Genomic DNA, 19,056 nt, shown 5'->3' with positions numbered 1-19,056 from the left:
CTATAACAAAGATGTATTCCTATGACACTTTAAATTTGGAAATCCTTTTATAGGAAGTAGAATTAACACAGCTTAATGCAGGGATGCTTTTGAACATCTAAATTTCCTTATGGATCCTCAGGGGGATCGCTAATCTCCAGAGCACCTTCATTTTCTCTGCTGCAGCTCTATAACCTCCTTTCTCCTAAAGGGAGGCACACAGATTCCTCTGAGTGGTTTTCAGCTCAGGAGACCCCTTAACACGTTCACAAGCCCAAAATCACGTGGATTGTGCACCCCGTGAATATAAGCACCCTTCCTGAATGAATTCTGCGTGGCTTATTTTTCCTCCTTGTTCCCTGCTGCTTTCTTAGTCTCTATCGCACACAGATTGATATTGCTAAAATGTAATGTTATTTCCAGATGAATTGCCAATCACGATATCACTAGAATATGATTGTAATAATATGTTTATAAAGATGGATCTAAACGCAGTGTGCTTTTGAGTTTCACCTCAGTTGGATTATCTGTGTAGCCCACTGGGTCTTTATAAAGACATACCCAAGTTTTCCTGTCGTGCTAACGTGAGAATAATAATGAAACAAAGACTGGTTGTCATAATTGGCAGCATGGAAAGCACTCTTCAATGGATTCAATTCATTTAATTAATATTTATCAAGAGCCCAGACGGAGCCTGGCCGACTATGAAGTGCCAGCCACTCCCACCCTCACTGTCTTTTGCCATCTGCTGCGCCTGCAAAGGGTAGGCAACCGGCTGAGGAAATGTGTTCCTAGGCCATCTCTTTTCTGCTTCCAAATACTTGGCTATCTCCAATTTCTCACATGGCTTAGGTTTGCATCTGAGTTATACTCAAAAGTACATTATTCAAAGCTCTAAATATGTCAGCACAAGATAGTTCAGTGTTAGGTTTTTCTTTCTTTCCTTTGGAGCCTACTGAATCCTAGATTTACTATAAATGAGTTTGCATGTTTCTAACCATTAATAAAAAAAACTATGAAATGTTTTTTTCACGGAATCATGGTAGGCAGGAAATTTATTATAAAGAACTTAAGGATTACAAAGAGTAAAGTTCCAGTACCTCATTGAGACATCAAATCAAAACCTGTATGTCTTTTCAAGTTGTATTACCAGTCACAAAGTTTATTTTAAATGAATGTTCAGGTTTGGTCCCCCTTCTGTCCTTCTCTTACTACTCCATAGATTCCTCCAGTATAGAAACAGGATACGTGCAGCCTGTAGTATCCCAAATATTAAAAACCCAGTCCCTCAAATGAGCATCTTAGGGTTGAATACAGCCAGGCATTGTCATTGCCCAAACAATGGCCCTCCAGCTGCTTGGTTTTCTCCCACTTATCAGGCTAGAGCTGCTGAAGGGTGCTTTCATCCCTGTGGGTTTCAACTCTGAAACCAAATTGGAAGCAGTCTCTATGGTCTCTGCTCCAGTGATGGCCTTTCCTGTCACTCCTAGTGATATTTGCTTACAGTTCTACCTAATCCTGGGAACTGTCTCCTGCTCAAGCACTGAGGTTCCCCTCCTGCCAGTATTACTCCCCTCCTCTTAAACAGCTACACTTTGTTCCATTGCTTTATGGGGGTGCCCTTCAAGATTGTCCCACATTGACCATTCTGTGCTTCGTTGCCATTACTCGGCTTTTTGTTGCCACTACTTTTCCAAGGCTTGCTCTTTTTTCCTCCTGATGGATCATGCTAAGTGGGAAAACTGCTTGCAGGATTTATTGTTCTTTTTCTCAATTTTCTCAGAGAAGAGGGTCCAAATAAATGGAATACTCATCAATGTAATTACCATGGGATATATCAGACTCTGCTGGAAAGAGGGAGGGGGTTCTAAGGTCAAGTGGATGAAGGACTGAGTGTAATATACTTTCTCTTTCCCATTCTTAACAGTTTCACCCTGAAGCTCTCTCAGGAGTGTAGTTGACTTAATCATGGCACTGAGGATGTAAGGAACAGTGCCTGGAACTTTTTCATGAGAAAAAGAAGCACAACACATTCTATTCACATTTATTCTACCACTATTGGCAGATTCTATTTTAGCCTGTCATTGGAATCACTCAATATTCTGTGGAAAGTTCTGTTCACAAAAATCAGTGTTACTCAGGCATCTACCCCATTTCCTTCCCTGGCCTCTTTCTCAGGAGTCAGACTTTCTAGGCCAGTGAAAAAGAAATTTGCATTAAACTTGATTTTAATGTTTTCATTCATTGGTGAATGGTGAGTAACATTTATTTCACTATTGTGGCCAAAGAAATGCTAAAACTATGACAAGCATGCAAACTATTAAAAGATGTACTGAAGATGGTAAATTCAATAATATTTTTTTCTCTTCATCATTTTTTCGATCTAACTTGTCTCATAAATTATTTTTATATTACATAAAAAATATTATGTATAATCAGTATGAATAAAGAGAAGTTTTAAGCATCATATGGCAAATGGGAACAGATCAATATTCCTAAACAAGAGCGATTTTGCCCACCAGGGGACATTTAGGAACTTTTGGAGACATATTTGTTTGTCACACTACAGAGAAACTCTTGGCTTCTAATATCTAGAGGTCAGGAATACTGTTAAGCATACTAAAATGTTTATGAAAACCCAGTAATAGATAAAACTTTACGATCACATGTGAGACAGTGATATAAACAAATTTTTGCATAGATGACCAGTTTATGTATTACATAAAGAGTTTAAGTTAATCAATCACTAAATATGTATCATCTATGCTGTACCAGTTTATTTGAATCAATAATACTACTCATGGTCTTAAAATACATATTTATGTTCCCTGCGGCTGAACTGATATCCACAAAGTGAAGGGCATATCAGGTGACCATTTAGATGTCATTTATAAAAGTACATAGATAACATTTGCTTTTAAAGATTGAAATATATTGATATTTTCATGCAGGTAAGTTTTTCAATATCATACTGCATTTAAATGAAAAAACAACACAATTACATATAGATGATATAAAAATTGTTTAAAGTTCACATGTGAAGTACTTTTAAAAATTAGTTTTGAGTTGTTATTGAGCTAATGTCCTATAGTTTCTTAGACTTAGAGCAGGGTTTTTTATTCCACACTTAATTTAAGAGAACTATGAACCCCCAGTCAATTTACTAACTATAGATTTGAATATAGATTGAATATGATCTTGTAAATGCAACATCCTACATAGCACTGAATATTTTCCTTCATAAATGCAAACATTTAAAAATCAGCAATTCTCTTTTTAAAATATAATCTACAGAGCTTTCAAATTGTATTTAGTACATTGAAAGAAAGACACACAAAGACAAATGATGAAATGCATATGAGCTAGATAGAGAAAAGAAGAAAGAAATGAACTTTGGGATGTGTGGCCTTCGGAAAAAAACTGATATAGAAAATAACATTTGGAAGTAAATTTATTTTGTAAAAAAACTTAAAACAAGGAAAATATGTTTTCAAATGAGACTATTATTGCTTTTATAACATAAAATATAATAATTTTAAGAGAAAAATTTTACTGATACTTTAAAACAGCAAAAGAGTAATATTGTTATCTTGAGAACAGTATTAAGAATATATCATAAAACTTTCTCTTGGTGCCAAAAAAGTCATATTATCAAGATAGATTGAGTTTTTCATACTTCTTTTGAACTATTTCACTTTTTTCCTTGTTGAAAAAAAAAGAAGTTAAATAATAAAATAATTATAGAGAATTTGAAAAAACTATGTCCTGAAGAAAGAGACAATACATAATGTCATACATAAAAAAATAAGAAAAACAAAATGTTTTCAATAATCATTCTTCCAACATTTCCAAGGAATTTTGAAGGATGCGCACAAATATGCACACACACACACACCACAAGCATATTTGACTAACACACCCACAAATATTTTTCTGAGCTTTTTCTTCTTTCAAACTGAATTTAGTATAGATTTCAAACATTAAATCATAAAATTAAAAATAATTATTAACAGAATAGTTATGTTTTCTTTGCATAGTGCAAATTTAATTGTCACTATTAAAAATATAAACAAATAAAACCAAAGAAATAATGTGTTTAACCTGAGTTAGGTGTACAAAAGAAACTGGGAACAGGAGATGGAGAAACTGCCCAAAGTTCTCTCACTTTTTTAGTTTGGCATTGAGTTAAACCCATAAATTTAAAATATATGTTTCTTATTAGTACTTTTATGAATAATCCCAAATGTTGGGTTGACCTTAAATTCACATTCTCAGATAAATGCCTTCCTTGTGGACTATTTAAAGAAGAGGTAAATTGACAGACTAGGCCTCATAAGCTGAAAGTGTGAAAGCATGTAAGTTGCTTTAAATATGCTAAAAGATATGCTTAACAGAAATTATTTAGATACTAGAGGCCCGGTGCATGAAATTCATGCATGGGGGGGTGTCCCTCAGCCCAGCCTGCACCCTCTCCAATCTGGGACCCCTCGAGGAATGTCCTGGTGGGATCAGGCCTAAACGGGCAGTCAGACATCCCTCTCACAATCCAGGACTGCTGGCTCCCAACTGCTTGCCTGCCTGCCTTCCTGATTGCCCCTAACTGCTTCTGCCTGCCAGCCTGATCACCCCCTAAACACTCCCCTGCCAGCCTGATTGATGTCTAACTGCTCCCCTGCCAGCCTGTTTGCCCCCAACTTCCCTCCTCTGCCGGCCTGGTCACCACTAACTGCCCTCCACTGCTGGCCTGATTGCCCACAACTGCCCTCCCTTGCAGGCCTGGCCCCTCCCAACTGCCCTCCCCTGCTGGCCATCTTGTTGTGGCCATCTTGTGTCCACATGGGAGCAGGATCTTTGACCACATGGGGGCAGCCATCTTGTGTGTTGGAGTGATGGTAAATCTGCATAGTACTCTTTTATTAGATAGGATAGAGGCCTGGTGCATGGGTGGGGGCCAGCTGGTTTGCCCTGAAGGGTGTCCCGGATCAGGGTGGGAGTTCCCTTGGGGTGTGGGGCGGCCTGGGCGAGGGGCCTGTGGTGGTTTGCAGGCTGGCCATGCCCCCCGGTGACCCAAGCAGAGGCCCTGGTATCTGGGATTTATTTATCTTCTATAATTGAAACTTTGTAGCCTGGAGCTGAGGCAAGCCTTCTGCTTGCTCCATGGTGGCAGCCATTTCTGTTGGGATTTATTTATCTTCTATAATTGAAACTTCATAGCCTTAAGTGGAGACCAAAGCAGGCCAGAGCTGCAGAAGCTTGGCTTCCTTCATCGCCGGGGGCAACCCTAGCCTCCTGCTCTCTCCAGCTCTGTGGCTGCAGCCATTTTTGTTGGGATTTATTTATCTTCTATAATTGAAACTTGTAGCCTTAAGCAGAGGCCTGGGCAGGCCAGAGTGTGTGGAAAGCTTGGCTTCCTCCGTCGCCGGGGAAACCCAAGCCTTCCTCCTGCTCTCTCTGTGGCTGCAGCCATCTTGGTTGGGGTTAATTTGCATACTCGCTCCTGATTGGCTAGTGGGTGTGACTTGTGGGCGTGGCAGGGTGATGGTTAATTTGCATATTACTGTTTTATTAGATAGGATCTTAAGTATCTGAGACTTACAGAATAATGAGTTTACCCTTCACAATAAGAATTTGTAGCTACTTGGTTATAAAAATTATGATATATTATATATTGCCACATAACAAAAATGGATTAGTTACTAAATAGCATCAGTTTTAACTCTATAACTCTTATTCTGAAATGCAGTTTATACAAATGTGCAAATTGTATGTAATCATAATATACTAGTAGATTGAGGTTTAAGTTAATTTTTTAGGAAGAAAAAGGTGATGTTTACTGGGAACAAGATAATAATTGATAAGACCAGATAATAATTAATGAGACCATTTTTTAGTAGCTAACTTATCTCTGTGGAGGCTATACATTCTTATAATTTGTGTAATTTTAAAATCTCATACACCTTCAATTATTGCATTTTTTAAGGGTCATCAGCCATAACAACACATATTGGCACAGAACATTCTAATGCATTTATCTAATAATGTTTCTACTCACTTGCCAGGTGAGTAAAGAACCTAAAAATTTGGTTCTTGTGAGATTGAAATAAACATAGGATGTTTATTTTGCTATTTTTATTTACTGGTGCTTATACAACCATTAATAGTAGTTCAAATTACATGTTTTTCTACATTTTATTGAGTATTTGGCAATTTTTACTTTCCCTCTTAATGCACAATTCCATTTCTTGGGTTTTACATTTGTATTGCCTCAGAAACCCCTGAAGACTCAGTCTATAAAGCAAGGTATAGCCATAGTCTATTCCCACCCAGCAAAGGAATTTTTAATATCATGGCTCATACACCTTAAAGTGCCTAGTGCTTGACTTTGTCATCACTTCATATTGCTATGCAATTTGATATATTATTCTTTTGAAGACCTATAAGGGGCTATCCTTGAGATATTAATGGGTAAGCATTAATATCTCAATATCCTCTAGAAAATGTGGCTATTGTCTCAATTACTCTTTCCCTCCCCCACATCCTCAAAAGCATGCTAGAGCAAATCTTAGAAGTTCTTAGAATACCCAATGTGGTAACTTGGCATGAGCTATCAATGGTGGTCATTGAAATATGGTGGAAAGATAATAGTATTCAAATAACTATACGTGTGTGTGATAAAACCCCTAATTGCTGTGGCCTCTTTATTTATAGACCATTAGAAAAATTGAACCCATACAGGGGCAGAAGAAGAAAAATACCTCAGGAAATATTGCAAAGATTTCATCTCCAAATTATGGCAGCCATAAAACAAATGGATTCATTGTTCTCTCCTACTTGCTTGGGATAAAAGTAAAGGTTGTAAATGATAATAGCCACTCCAAAAGTTAACTGGTGAAAGAAAGTCATGCATTTGTTTGTCTGTTTGCTTAAGGTAATTTTTCCCCCAACTGGCCTGGTTGCTTAAATTAAACTCTAAAATGCAATGTACCTTACAAAGAGTGAGAGGGAGCCAATGCAGAATGTGTACTTGATTCCTGAGACACTGCATTTTAATTGTCTTTGTAGGTACTTACAGCAGGATCCAAAACAATTATTTGGAAGAGAAATTCTGGATTAATATAGTCAACATGAATCCAAGAAAAGCTTTTCAATCCCATAGTGAGGGATTTTAGTGGGGAGATGGCAAGAATATGAGATCCACGGCTGCATGACTGAATAGCAAACAAAGTTTACTCAGAAACAAAGGAACCCTCAGTAGTAAGTGGAAAAGACACCATAGCTTCTCTGTCTTAAATTAGAATTCATTAATGTGTAGATCAAATCCACATGTAGTAGTATGACTTTTACTAGTAAGCCATACTTCTTGTTGTGAACACTGAGACCTTTCATTGCACTTCAGCTAAAAGAATCTAATGGCTTTAATGCAAATGTTGTAGACATATACCTACATGATTTGAAAGTTTCTTCAAAAAAAAACCCCTCATAGAATAGTTAATAATAAATGGCAGTGGAGTTGTAACAGTGTTTTCATGTATCTTTGTGCATCTGTTTGCATTTTCTTTCAGCTATTTTTCTATGTATTTATGCATGTTTAATGATATTATATGCCTACTTCTTATTTCTCAAGAATCCTAACAAAATATCTTGATATACTTAAATAGCCATAAGGAAATTACTTTTAATAGCTGCATAATATTTCATTTTGTATATCTTTATTATTAAAATACATTATTAGATGTGCATCATCACTTACCTTTTGCTATTGTAAACACTGCTATAATAAATACTTTATACTATACATATTTCCACACTCCATCTTACAGTCTGTTGCCATAGATTAGTTCCTGAGAAGAAGCATATTGGATTCAATATGTACATATTTGATGCTATTGAAACCATAATGACTGAATTTCTTTTCACAAGGAAACTGGTTCTACCAGTTTCATCTCCCACCAGTAACGTATGAAAATGCTCATTTCACTACATCCTCACAAGGTAAAGTGTTATAGACAGGAGATAAATTGACTTGAATTCACTGGAAACAAAATTCAGAATGTAATATTCACATGACATTCTTTTTAATGAATACACAGTTTTCTAAGTAATTAATTTTGTAAATGATAGCAACAGTTGAATGTTTTTAAATGTAAGATTCCTTAGTTTTTCTTTATTGGCAAAGAATATTGAGATATACTTAAAAATGAAATATTGTCTTAGACAAAAAATTACCTTAAAATGTCTCCAAAGAGTTCTCATTTTAGTGCCTTGTCTTTATAACCTTTCGTTTTCTTCTCAACTCACTCTAGTCACACTTTTGTTCTAATATTTCTCAATAATGACTTAGATAAAGGCCATCAAAACTTTCTACATTGAGAGAAATTATAATTCCTCTTTTCTCAACTTTTTCAAATTTTCAGTGGAACTGACAAGTTAAAAAAAATCACATAATTGCTTGTCCTGTGGCTCAGTTGTTAGGAGCGTCCTCCCATAGATGGAAAAGTGGCAGGCACATACCCCGCTTGCTGGTTTAATCCCCGATGTGGGTGTGTACAACATGGATATCTCTCTTTCTCCTTCCCTCTCTCTTTTTCCATCCCTCTCTCTAAAATCAATTAAAAAAACAAAAACAACTTCATGCTGAGAATTCTGAAATCTCTCTCTCACACTGTGATGCTCTTTTTTCCCCACACAGCAGCCAGTGATTTTTTAAATCCATAAATAAAACAATATTGCTTACTTGCTTAAAACAACGGCTTGACTTTGAAATTAGAATACAATTCTAAATCTTTGAAAAACCCCAGCCACTGACCCGAAGTGTCATCTCCTGATTCCTGTGGCTAACTCAGTTGCCCTTCTGGGTAGAGTCTGGATTCTGCATGAAGTCCATCGCAACTACCTGCCTAGCGTTCACACAACCATATACAAAAGGTCTCTGGTACCTCTAGCAGGCGCCTACACAGGGCAGGGAAGATCAGGAGGGGAAAACCCCAAGTGGCAAACTTTCACCAATGAGATGCAGAACCTGGAAGGAGCTGAGGGATAAATGTTGCTTTCTTCCATCTGCCTTAATTGATTGTTATGAGGTTCCATAACAGTCGGCCCTATAGAGATCGACTTCCTGAGCACAATTTGTGCTTAGCTTAGTAATGCCCTACATGTATTTGCTTTTACTCCTTGGCTAACTCATTTCCCTCCCCCCTCACATTTGCTACTCTATACTCTTCCTAAGACAGCATTAGCATGTAAGCTTGCCCCAGGCTCTGTTTTCTATGGAAACAAGACTATGACAGCACGAAAGGCCAGCATGATCAAGCACAGTCTACCTATTCTTTCTTTCCTTACCAACCGGCCTGATCCATTGTACTCTGGCTATACTGGCTTATTTCTATTTTGGAATTCTTTCCTCTTCCTCTGCCACTCTTCCTCTATATCTTTATCTGGTTGCCTCCTACTCATCATTTATATTTCAGCTCAAATATGAGCTCCTCCAAGAGGCTTTGCCATCCCACCTTCCTAAAGACGTTCCCTACTCCCATTCTGGCACTTTTTATATCTCATTTTTATTTTCTATCGCCCTTGATTAATTTTAAGAGGGCAGCATCAAAATTTCCTTCTACCAACAGTAAAGAATTCTAAACCTCAATCCCACTAAATGGTTCTTATGTTTCTTCTAGACATGTCTTACTCTCACTCCTTGCTTTGCCTAAACTAGTCTTAACAGTCTTTCCTTTTGTTTATGCTGTGTGGACCCAATCATGGAATATTCTCTTTTCTTATATTTCTCAAATCACATTTATATAAGGATATTTTGTATAGAAGTATTTTACTAAAAAAATCAAGAGTAGAGGTCAAAGCGCACAGTGGAGTGATAGAATGGAAATTTACTTTATAGTGTATAGTACATAGCACAGCACAGCTACCGACATACTTACATTAAATTTTTTTATATCTGTGTTCAAAGTATTTGGGCCATAGTCACAGCTGAGACTATCTCATAGATGACTCTTTCTTGGGCCCAACATCCCTACCAGCTTGCTGAAAAAAAATTTTTTTAAACCTGTACTCCTTACCAACTCCAACTGCTTCAGGTCCCTAGGCAATGCCATTCTCTTTGTAGCAACCTTGTGTTTTCTAACTTTATTATGGAGAGAAATTTAGTTTTTTTTTATATCAATCCTCACACATCTCAGCCTTGTAAGAAGCCCATGATCTATCTTTGCCTATCTACACATAGCTCATAGAAGTAGTGTTCAGGAAAGGACAGAGCCCTCCCTAATTAATTCTCTCACTAGCCCTTAAACTGACAATTTACTTTTACTGGCTACACCTTCAAGCATATTTTTTTTTTGTCATTGATGATTATGAGATAAAAATTAGTTTAATTAAAAGATGAAGCAAGATTGCTCCTATAGAAGAAGCACTATGTTCCAAAAGAAAGGGACTATTGGGTTACTGCATTTACAGCCAATATGTTTTCCCAGGTCAGATCACCACAAAAGCATGCTATTAAAAAAAAAAAAATACTAATGTTTGCAACTGATCCAAAGATGCATTTATTCCACCCTATACCTCTGCCTCCCTTCCCCAGATGGTGGTTAGACATAGGAGAGCCTTTCAGTGCTATAGGGGTTGAAATTATGCTGGCAGTTTTGTTCCTTGCCTTGGTTAAAAATTCAGCTCACTTGTTTATTTTTTTCCTATTTATCATGCTTGTATGTGTAACAAGTTCCAGACGTGGGATCTGGCAGAAGTTTCTAAAACAACATTCAGGAGTGATATTACTGTAAGACACTCAGATTTACAGTCTCTGGAATGTGTGGTTTGCCTTTTCATCTAGGTGTGGACTCTGAGTAATTCTGCACCATTATGAATCCCTTAGAGAAAATAGTTATAGAATTTAAAATTGGAAAAATGTATGTGTGTAGGTATGTATTTATATGAGTTTAAATAAATTTGTATCCATTGGTCTTGATGATACATTACTATACAAACATAATTCTTGTTTTAATAGTGAATAAGCACTATAGAAACAAAATGAAAGGGAATGAGACACTGTTCCATTGAGGACAAGATAATTCCAAGGGAAATTGGGAAATGTTCATACAAATCCTCAACATTTTCTGTATCTGTTTTATAATTTCCTGTAAGTATGTTAAGTTTCAACTATTTAATATTCTTGATAATTAAATTCACCATCAGCCAACTATACTGAATTTTTTTGTTCAGCCTCATTTTGACAATTTCAATGAGTTCTTCATAACAACAAATTTGCAATTGATATTGGTGTAAATTGAATTTTTCTAAAAGTGTATTTTAAAATAATCAAGTTGACATTACTTTGTAATACAGTGAAATTAACTAAAATGAGAACAAGTGGATCTGGTTCCTGGTACTGTTTCTCACTTGATTTGACTATAGAACTTGAGAGAAACTAAATTATCTATAAATTCAATGAGTAGATGAAATTATCTCTCTGTATGTTTAGATGAGCTTATATTTAAGGTCAAAATTAGATTATCTTCTTTTTTATTGAGGTATACCTGACACATAACATTATGTTAGTTTCAGGTATATAATATAATAATTTAATATCCTGATATATAAAACCCTGGGTCTGTCACATCCACAATGACCGGAGGCTCGACCTAACGCCCAAGCTGCGAGCTCTCAGGGACAGGAGAATTTTTTCCAATCCATCCCCCAATTTTTCAGTATCCCTTTTATTCTCTGTTTTTCTACTTGTTTAGCACTTTACTTTTCTCTCTGTCTGGGCATACAGTACCTCTATTTCAACCTTCTACCCAACTAAAACCTTTATAAGATTTATTTTTGAGATCGATCTCTAGCCTGTTTTTCTATCTCAACTTTTATTCTCATTATCTAAAAGCTGTGATAATCTGCCCTGGCCAGTGTGGCTCAGTTGGTTGGAGCATCATCCCATGCACCAAAGGGTTGTCGATTCGATTCCTGGTCAGGGCACATACCTGGGGCACATACCTGGGTTGCGGGTTCAATCTATGTTGGGGCAAGTACAAGAGGTAATCTCTCTCTCTCTCTCTCTCTCTCTCTCTCTCTCTCTCTCTCTCTCTTTTTCTCTCTCTCTCTTGCAAATCAATAAAAACATATCCTTGGGTGAGGATTAAAAATAAATAAATAAGAATTGGGATAATCTGACTCATAAAGCTATAAATGCTTACATAGTATCATTTTCTAACTGTTTTCAAAGTAAAACAACCTAAAAAACTACCCCCAAAAAGGAACTCTGCTAATAGAGCTTTTTATACAACTTGGTGAAACAGAGTTGAGAGGGATGCTTCCTAGCATTCCATAAAATATCAGACAAAATCTTGTCTAGTGATGTTCCCCTTCATATTTTTTCTCTTCAGGGGAAATGCAAAACTCAATAAGAAAACACAATTTCTCCTACCCAAACTAGTATGATAAAATCAACATTTAAATGGAAACTCCAGCATGCTACTTTTTATAACTGAAAATTTTAAGTCATATTTATTTGGAAATAAATTTTATCTTTTTCACTGATAGAAACTCTTTCCTGATGAAAGGTATTGGAATACTCTGTCTCATAAGCAATTAATATCATTATGCTGCATGATCAAGTTTTTGGGAAGAAGCAGTAGTTAAGTAATTATATACACTTATATGTGCCATTCTGTAAATTTAATAGTAAATTTTTTCTATATAGTATTTACTGCTATCTTGTAAAACTATGTTTAAGTTGATTATGTAATAAAATATTTCTTGATCTTATTACATAGTAAATAATTTTTAAAAAATCTATATTATTGAGAATATTACAGATGCTCCGTTTTTTTCCCCATTGCTCCCGCCACCCGGTTCCTGCCCTGCCCCAGGCCTTCATCAGCCTATTGTCTGTGTCCATAGGCAATGCATATTCAATGTAATAAAAGCTTAATATGCAAATTGACCAAACTGCGGAATGACCAGTGGAACAACTGGTCGCTATGATGCGCACTGACCACCAGAGGGCAGATGCTCAATGCAGGAGCTGTCCGCTGTTGGTCAGTGTGCCCCCACAGGGGGAGTGCTGCTTAGCCAGATGCTGGGCTCATGGCTGGCAAGTGCAATGGCGGTGGCGGGAGCCTCTCCCACCTTCACAGCAGCACTAAGGAGCAGTGAGCCGAGAGGTAAGGAGCAGCAAGCAGGCGAGCGTTAAGAAGTGAGGAGTCCTGGACTGCGAGAGGGATGTCCGACTGCCAGTTTAGGGTCCTGGACTACAAGAGGGCGCAGGTTGGGCTGAGGGACTTTTCCCACCCCCCAGTGCATGATTTTGTGCACTGGGCCTCTAGTATGCATATAAATTCTTTGGTTAATCTCTTCCCACCACCTCCCTCCTCCTTCCCTCTGAGATTCTTCAGTCTAATTGTTTTTTGATGTATATGATTTCTCAAGTTTAGGAAATTCAAAGTCCTTCAATTATTCCCATTACTAGGAATCTGGAATTAAAATTCTGGTGGCCAAAATATTACATAAATTACACATCTTAGGAAAATGTTGAATAGAAAGTTATTTTTTTTCTATCTTGCAGTGCTTTCATTTCAATATCATAGACATATGAATAAAAAAGCCTGGACAAATGAAATATAGAACAGATTAAGTTATTAAAAATTACCATAAACCTTATCAGTGGTCATTGACTGAAATTAAAATTCAAAGTCTGGCACAGCACATGTCATGATATTATTCAAAATCTGTTGAATAAATTCAGTAGTTTTTTCCTTCATTAAGCACTTTCCTGGTTGTTGTAATTTTTTTTGGTAAATTCTGTAATTTAAAAAAGTTGATTTTTACATTTTTTGCTAGTTTGTTCATTAATGTTGGATAGGAACAAAGTTTTAAATTTTTTTTTCGGCCATTTTCATTGACGTTATTCTTGCCTTCATTTTTGAAAGACATTTTCACTGACTATGGAACTCAGAGTTGTTTTTTCTCTCTCTCTCATTTAATAATGTGCCTCCATTGTCTTCTGGCCTCCATTATTTCTAATAAACTAAGCATCATTCTTATTGTTCTTCCCTGTATGTAGGATGGATTCTTCCATCTCTGGCTGCTTGCAACATTCATATATATATATATATATATATATATATATATATATATACACACATACATATATTTTTTAGAGGCCTGGTGCACAAAATTCATGATGGGTTGGTGTGTTCCTCAGTCCACCCTGCACCCTCTCCAATCTGGGACCCCTCGAGGGATGTCTGACTACCCATTTAGGCCCGATCCCACCAGGCAGTCGGACATCCCTCTCACAATCCAGGACTGCTGGTTCCCAACTGCTCACCTGCCTGCCTTCCTGATTGCTCCTAACTGCTTCTTCCTGCCAGCCTGATCACCCCCTAACCACTCCCCAGCCAGCCTGATTGATGCCTAACTGCTCCCCTGCCAGCCTGATTGCCCCTAACTGCCCTCCCCTGCAGGACTGGTCACCCTTAACTGCCCTCTCCTGCAGGCCTGGTCACCCCTAACTGTCTTCCCCTGGAGGCTTGATCACCCACAACTGCCCTCCCTTGCAGGCCTGGTACCTCCCAACTGCCCTCCCCTGCTGGCCATCTTGCCATGGCCATCTTGTGTCCACATGGGGCAGCTATCTTTAACCACATGGGGGCAGCCATCTTGTGTGTTGGAGTGATGGTCAATCTGCATATTACTCTTTTATTAGATAGGATAGAGGCCTGGTGCACGGGTGGGGGCCAGCTGGTTTGCCCTGAAGGGTGTCCTGATCAGGGTGGGGGTTCCTTTGGGGCATGGGGTGGTCTGGGCGAGGGGCCTATGGTGGTTTGCAGGCTGGCCACGCCCCCCGGCGACCCAAGCGGAGGTCCTGGTATCTGTGATTTATTTATCTTCTATAATTGAAACTTTGTAGCCTTGAGTGGAGGCCAGGGCAGGCCAGGAATTTGGCTTCCTCCATCACCGGGGAAACCCAAGCCTCCTGCTCACTCTGTGGCTGTAGCCATTTTTGTTGGGATTTATTTATCTTCTATAATTGAAATTTTGTAACCTTGAGTGGAGTTCCGGGCCGGCCAGGGTGTGCAGAAAGCTTGGCTTCCTCCATTGCTGGGGAAACCCAAGCCTCCTGCTGATTGGCTGGTGGGCGTGGCCTGTGGGTGTAGCAGAAGTATGGTCAATTTGCATATTACTTTTTTATTAGATAAGTATATATATATATATATATATATATATATATATATATATATATATACACATATACATATATTAGCCATTTGATTGTGATAGCCTATGTGTGATTTTCTTTATTTATCTGTATTGGGTTTTGCTAAACTTTCTGGATCTCTAGGTAGAGTTTTTAATCAACTTTGAAAAGTTTCAACCATTCTTTTTAATATTTTTCTTTCCTAGTCTCTCTATACTCTGTTTTTTGGAGTTCATGTACAAATATAATAGACAAAATTATATTGTCCAACAGATCAGTTACCCTATTCATTTAATTTTAAAATATTTTCCTAATCTCTGTTCTTCATATTACATAGTTGCAATTTGTTCCTTAAGTTTACTGACATTGCTTTCTGCTGTCTCCATTATAATATTAGTATCATATGATGGCTTTTTAAATTTCAGATACTGTTATTTTTAGTTTAGATTCTTGTAAAAACAATTTGCATTTTTTTCTGAAATTCTTCTCTGGTTCTCTAATTATGATAATGATTTCCTTTAGTTCAGTCATTAAATATATCTATTACCTTTTTAAAGTCCAAGTCTGCTAATTCTAATATCTAACTGATATGATATTGAATGTCTTTTATCTCAATTATGAATCAACTAGAGGCCCGGTGCATGAAATTGATGCAGGGAAGGGTTTCTCAGCCCAGCCAATTTTAGGATTTAAATTTATTGTGTGAAATCTGATTTAAATAGAATCTATGAAATTATATTTTTAGCATTCAGATCTTGTTTTTCTTTTTATCATGAGACTCAGGGAATAATTTGTTGTCTTTCCTAAATTAGATGAGATTCAAAGACTGTAGGAAAAATGGCTATACACACACTCACAAGGCTACAAAGTAAAGTAATTCTCTTTATTTTATAAATAGGAAAAATAATCATATCATAAACCTTTAGGACAGAAAAATTCTTTAACACACTTTATTATTCTCTATCCTCCCTTTACATTGTTTTCTTCACCAAGTATCTCACTCAAATATAACCATCTAATATTTACTGTTACTCTTAATTTATACACCAGGAAATTTCTACTTAAAACCATTATCTCTTACCTCTTTGTCTTCTCAATAACAACAACTCCCCTGTGCTTTTATTCATCTGCACCTCGCTGTGACGAGTTATTAGTGTGGAAATAGAAGCACAAAGAACAAAGATTTATCAAGACCTTGTAAAGCCTAGAGATGCTCTTCTCAGTTTCTGGATTCTCATGGTCTTCTGCTGAAAGTTGGAAATGACATTGGAAGCAAAAGGAGTCTTTTAGGAATGTCAAATAAATTGTTTAATTTAATAAAGCATATATTTAATATGGATGTCTTAATTTTTGGCTAGCATTGTCCAAGTAAATAAAGCTTATTTAAAATAAAATTATCATGTCATCTGGTTTTGAATTCAGAAGCATTCTTTCCACTGCTTTGTTATACTGTATAATCCAAGAAGCTATCAATCATAAAATGTACCATTATTTTATGTGCCACTAAGAAAAAAATGTTGCCAATTAAAATAGGACCTAATAATTTCTGACATTTAAAATTTTGTATTTTATCCTTATTAAACAGATTTTGTATACTCATTCAGATAGATATTTATCATGTAACCCATTTGTTCAGACATAAAAAAAGAAATATATTGGCTCCATTTCTCCTAAAAATTATATAGCATCATTTTTAAACTACTCAAATTATTCTGACCATCCATGGTATTATCATTTTCTTATTTAGGGGAAATAACATTACATAGGAATAAAGAAATCTAGTTATAAACAGCTGAAACATTGTCTAACTTTCAGGAAGTAATTTCAGTTTTCTAAGACTCAATTTATTTATTTTTAAAACAAAACTCTAAGACCACTTTTAGATATAAAATTCCGAAGTCTTAACTCTCTAGTGTCAGCCCTATGTTTGGGGATATATGTTTGTGTGGAGCATAGCAAGCACGGAATTTAGAACCCAAATCCCCAACCACATCCTTTATCAGGCCCTCACACTTTGGAGCACTATCCACCTGCCCTACTATCCCAGAGACAGGAACCAGGCAATTAGGAACAGAGCCCTTAAAAATACTCAAACCAGCCAATCATAAGCCTGCTTACGCTGCCTTCTGTTTTCCTTCCTGTGGAAACCACAATATAGGTTCTTGCCCATGTGTTCCCCTCACTGTTTTTGCCTCTCAACTGACAATGGTACCTCCTCATGTTCACCTCCCACCAGGGCATGTCCCTCCTCTTGAGATGCATGAGTATAACAAACGACCTTTTCAATGACAATCATCTCCTGATCTGTCGGCCTCACCATACCTAAATAATAAAACCTACATTTTTTAAAATATATTTTTATTGATTTTTTTACAGAGAGGAAGGGAGAGGGAGAGAGAGAAACATTGATGAGAGAGAAACATCGATCAGCTGCCTCCTGCACACCTCCTACTGGGGATGTGCCCGCAATCAAGTAAAACCTACATTTTTAAAATATATTTTTATTGGTTTCAGAGAGGAAGGAAGAGGGAGAGTTAGAAACATCAATGATGAAAGAGAATCATTGATCAGCTGTCTGCTGCATGCCCCCTACTGGGGATCGTGCCACAACCCAGGCATGTGCCCTGACTGGGAATGGAACCATGATCTCCTGTTTCATAGGTCAACGCTCAGCCACTCAGCCACACTGGCCGGGCAATAGCACCTACATTTTATATTTTTTAATTTCTTTATTTTTTAATCCTCACCTGAGGATATTTTTCCATTGATTTTTAGAGAGTGGAAGAGAGAGGGAAAGACAGAAATATTGATGTAAGAGAAACACATTGATTGGTTGCCCCAACCAGGGCCTCAGGCCCGGAGGAGCCTGCAACCGAGGTACATGCCCTTGACCAGAATCTAACACAGGACCCTTGGGTCCGAAGGCTGATGCTCTACCCACTGAAGCAAACCAGTTAGGGCTAAAACCTACGTTTTAAAACAGGTGGCTTCTCTAGCGTCAGGCTTCCACAGTACAGTAATCAGCAGCACTCAGGAGCCAGCAGCATCCCCACTACATGGGTAGTTTCATAGTAGTCTAACTCTGGACAGACATCTCCCCACGGGTAGCTTTCTCCAGATACCAAAAGAGTGATTTCTGGCAAGTGCTGAAGGACGTATTTCCTGCAAGTTCCAACACAGCTTCTCTTTCAGTGAGCCAAGATTATTTTCTCTCCAACAAAGTCTGGATCTCAGGCCTGAGGGAAGGGAGACTCTTCTGTGGACATCTTATCTCAGTCCTAGAGTACTGACTATTCCTTAAAAGTTCAGTTTCCAAATTTGTTAGAGTTCTCTTTTACAGGCACTAAGCAACCTCCCTTGTTTCTTCGATCCACTGCTATAGTTAATAACTCTTTACATTAAACTTTTCTCGCTCAAATTATTGCACAATTTCATCTCCTGATTGGATTCAGATTTATACAATGTTCAAGTTTATGCAATTATGAAGAGATGAATGAGTTTTCCCTGTTAGCACAGTCAATAGGAATTAGACATTTTATGAGCATTTTTATTGGTATTGAGTATTCAACAAATGCTTAGAAAATGCATTCCTTTCCCTAGTACTTATCATGCTGATTTATCTCACAGTAATTATTTAACCAATTGTCACAAGAGGAGTAATAATACTCTTTGTGAATTAAAAAAAAATACAAATCTTCACTCATTTTACTTATATATAACTATTGCTATTAAATTTTTCTAGAATAATGAAAATTTCAATATCTATGTGTACATATAGAAAATCAAACTTGGGGGAAAAGTAACATGAAATTTGACTGAGGGTATTAGTTAACTAATGAAATTTACAATGCTCCCAGTAACACAAGATAAGTGATACA

Source organism: Plecotus auritus (genome assembly GCF_963455305.1).
Source record: "Plecotus auritus genome assembly, chromosome: 4".
Classification (NCBI taxonomy): Eukaryota; Metazoa; Chordata; class Mammalia; order Chiroptera; family Vespertilionidae; genus Plecotus; species Plecotus auritus.
This window is presented reverse-complemented; position numbering follows the sequence as displayed.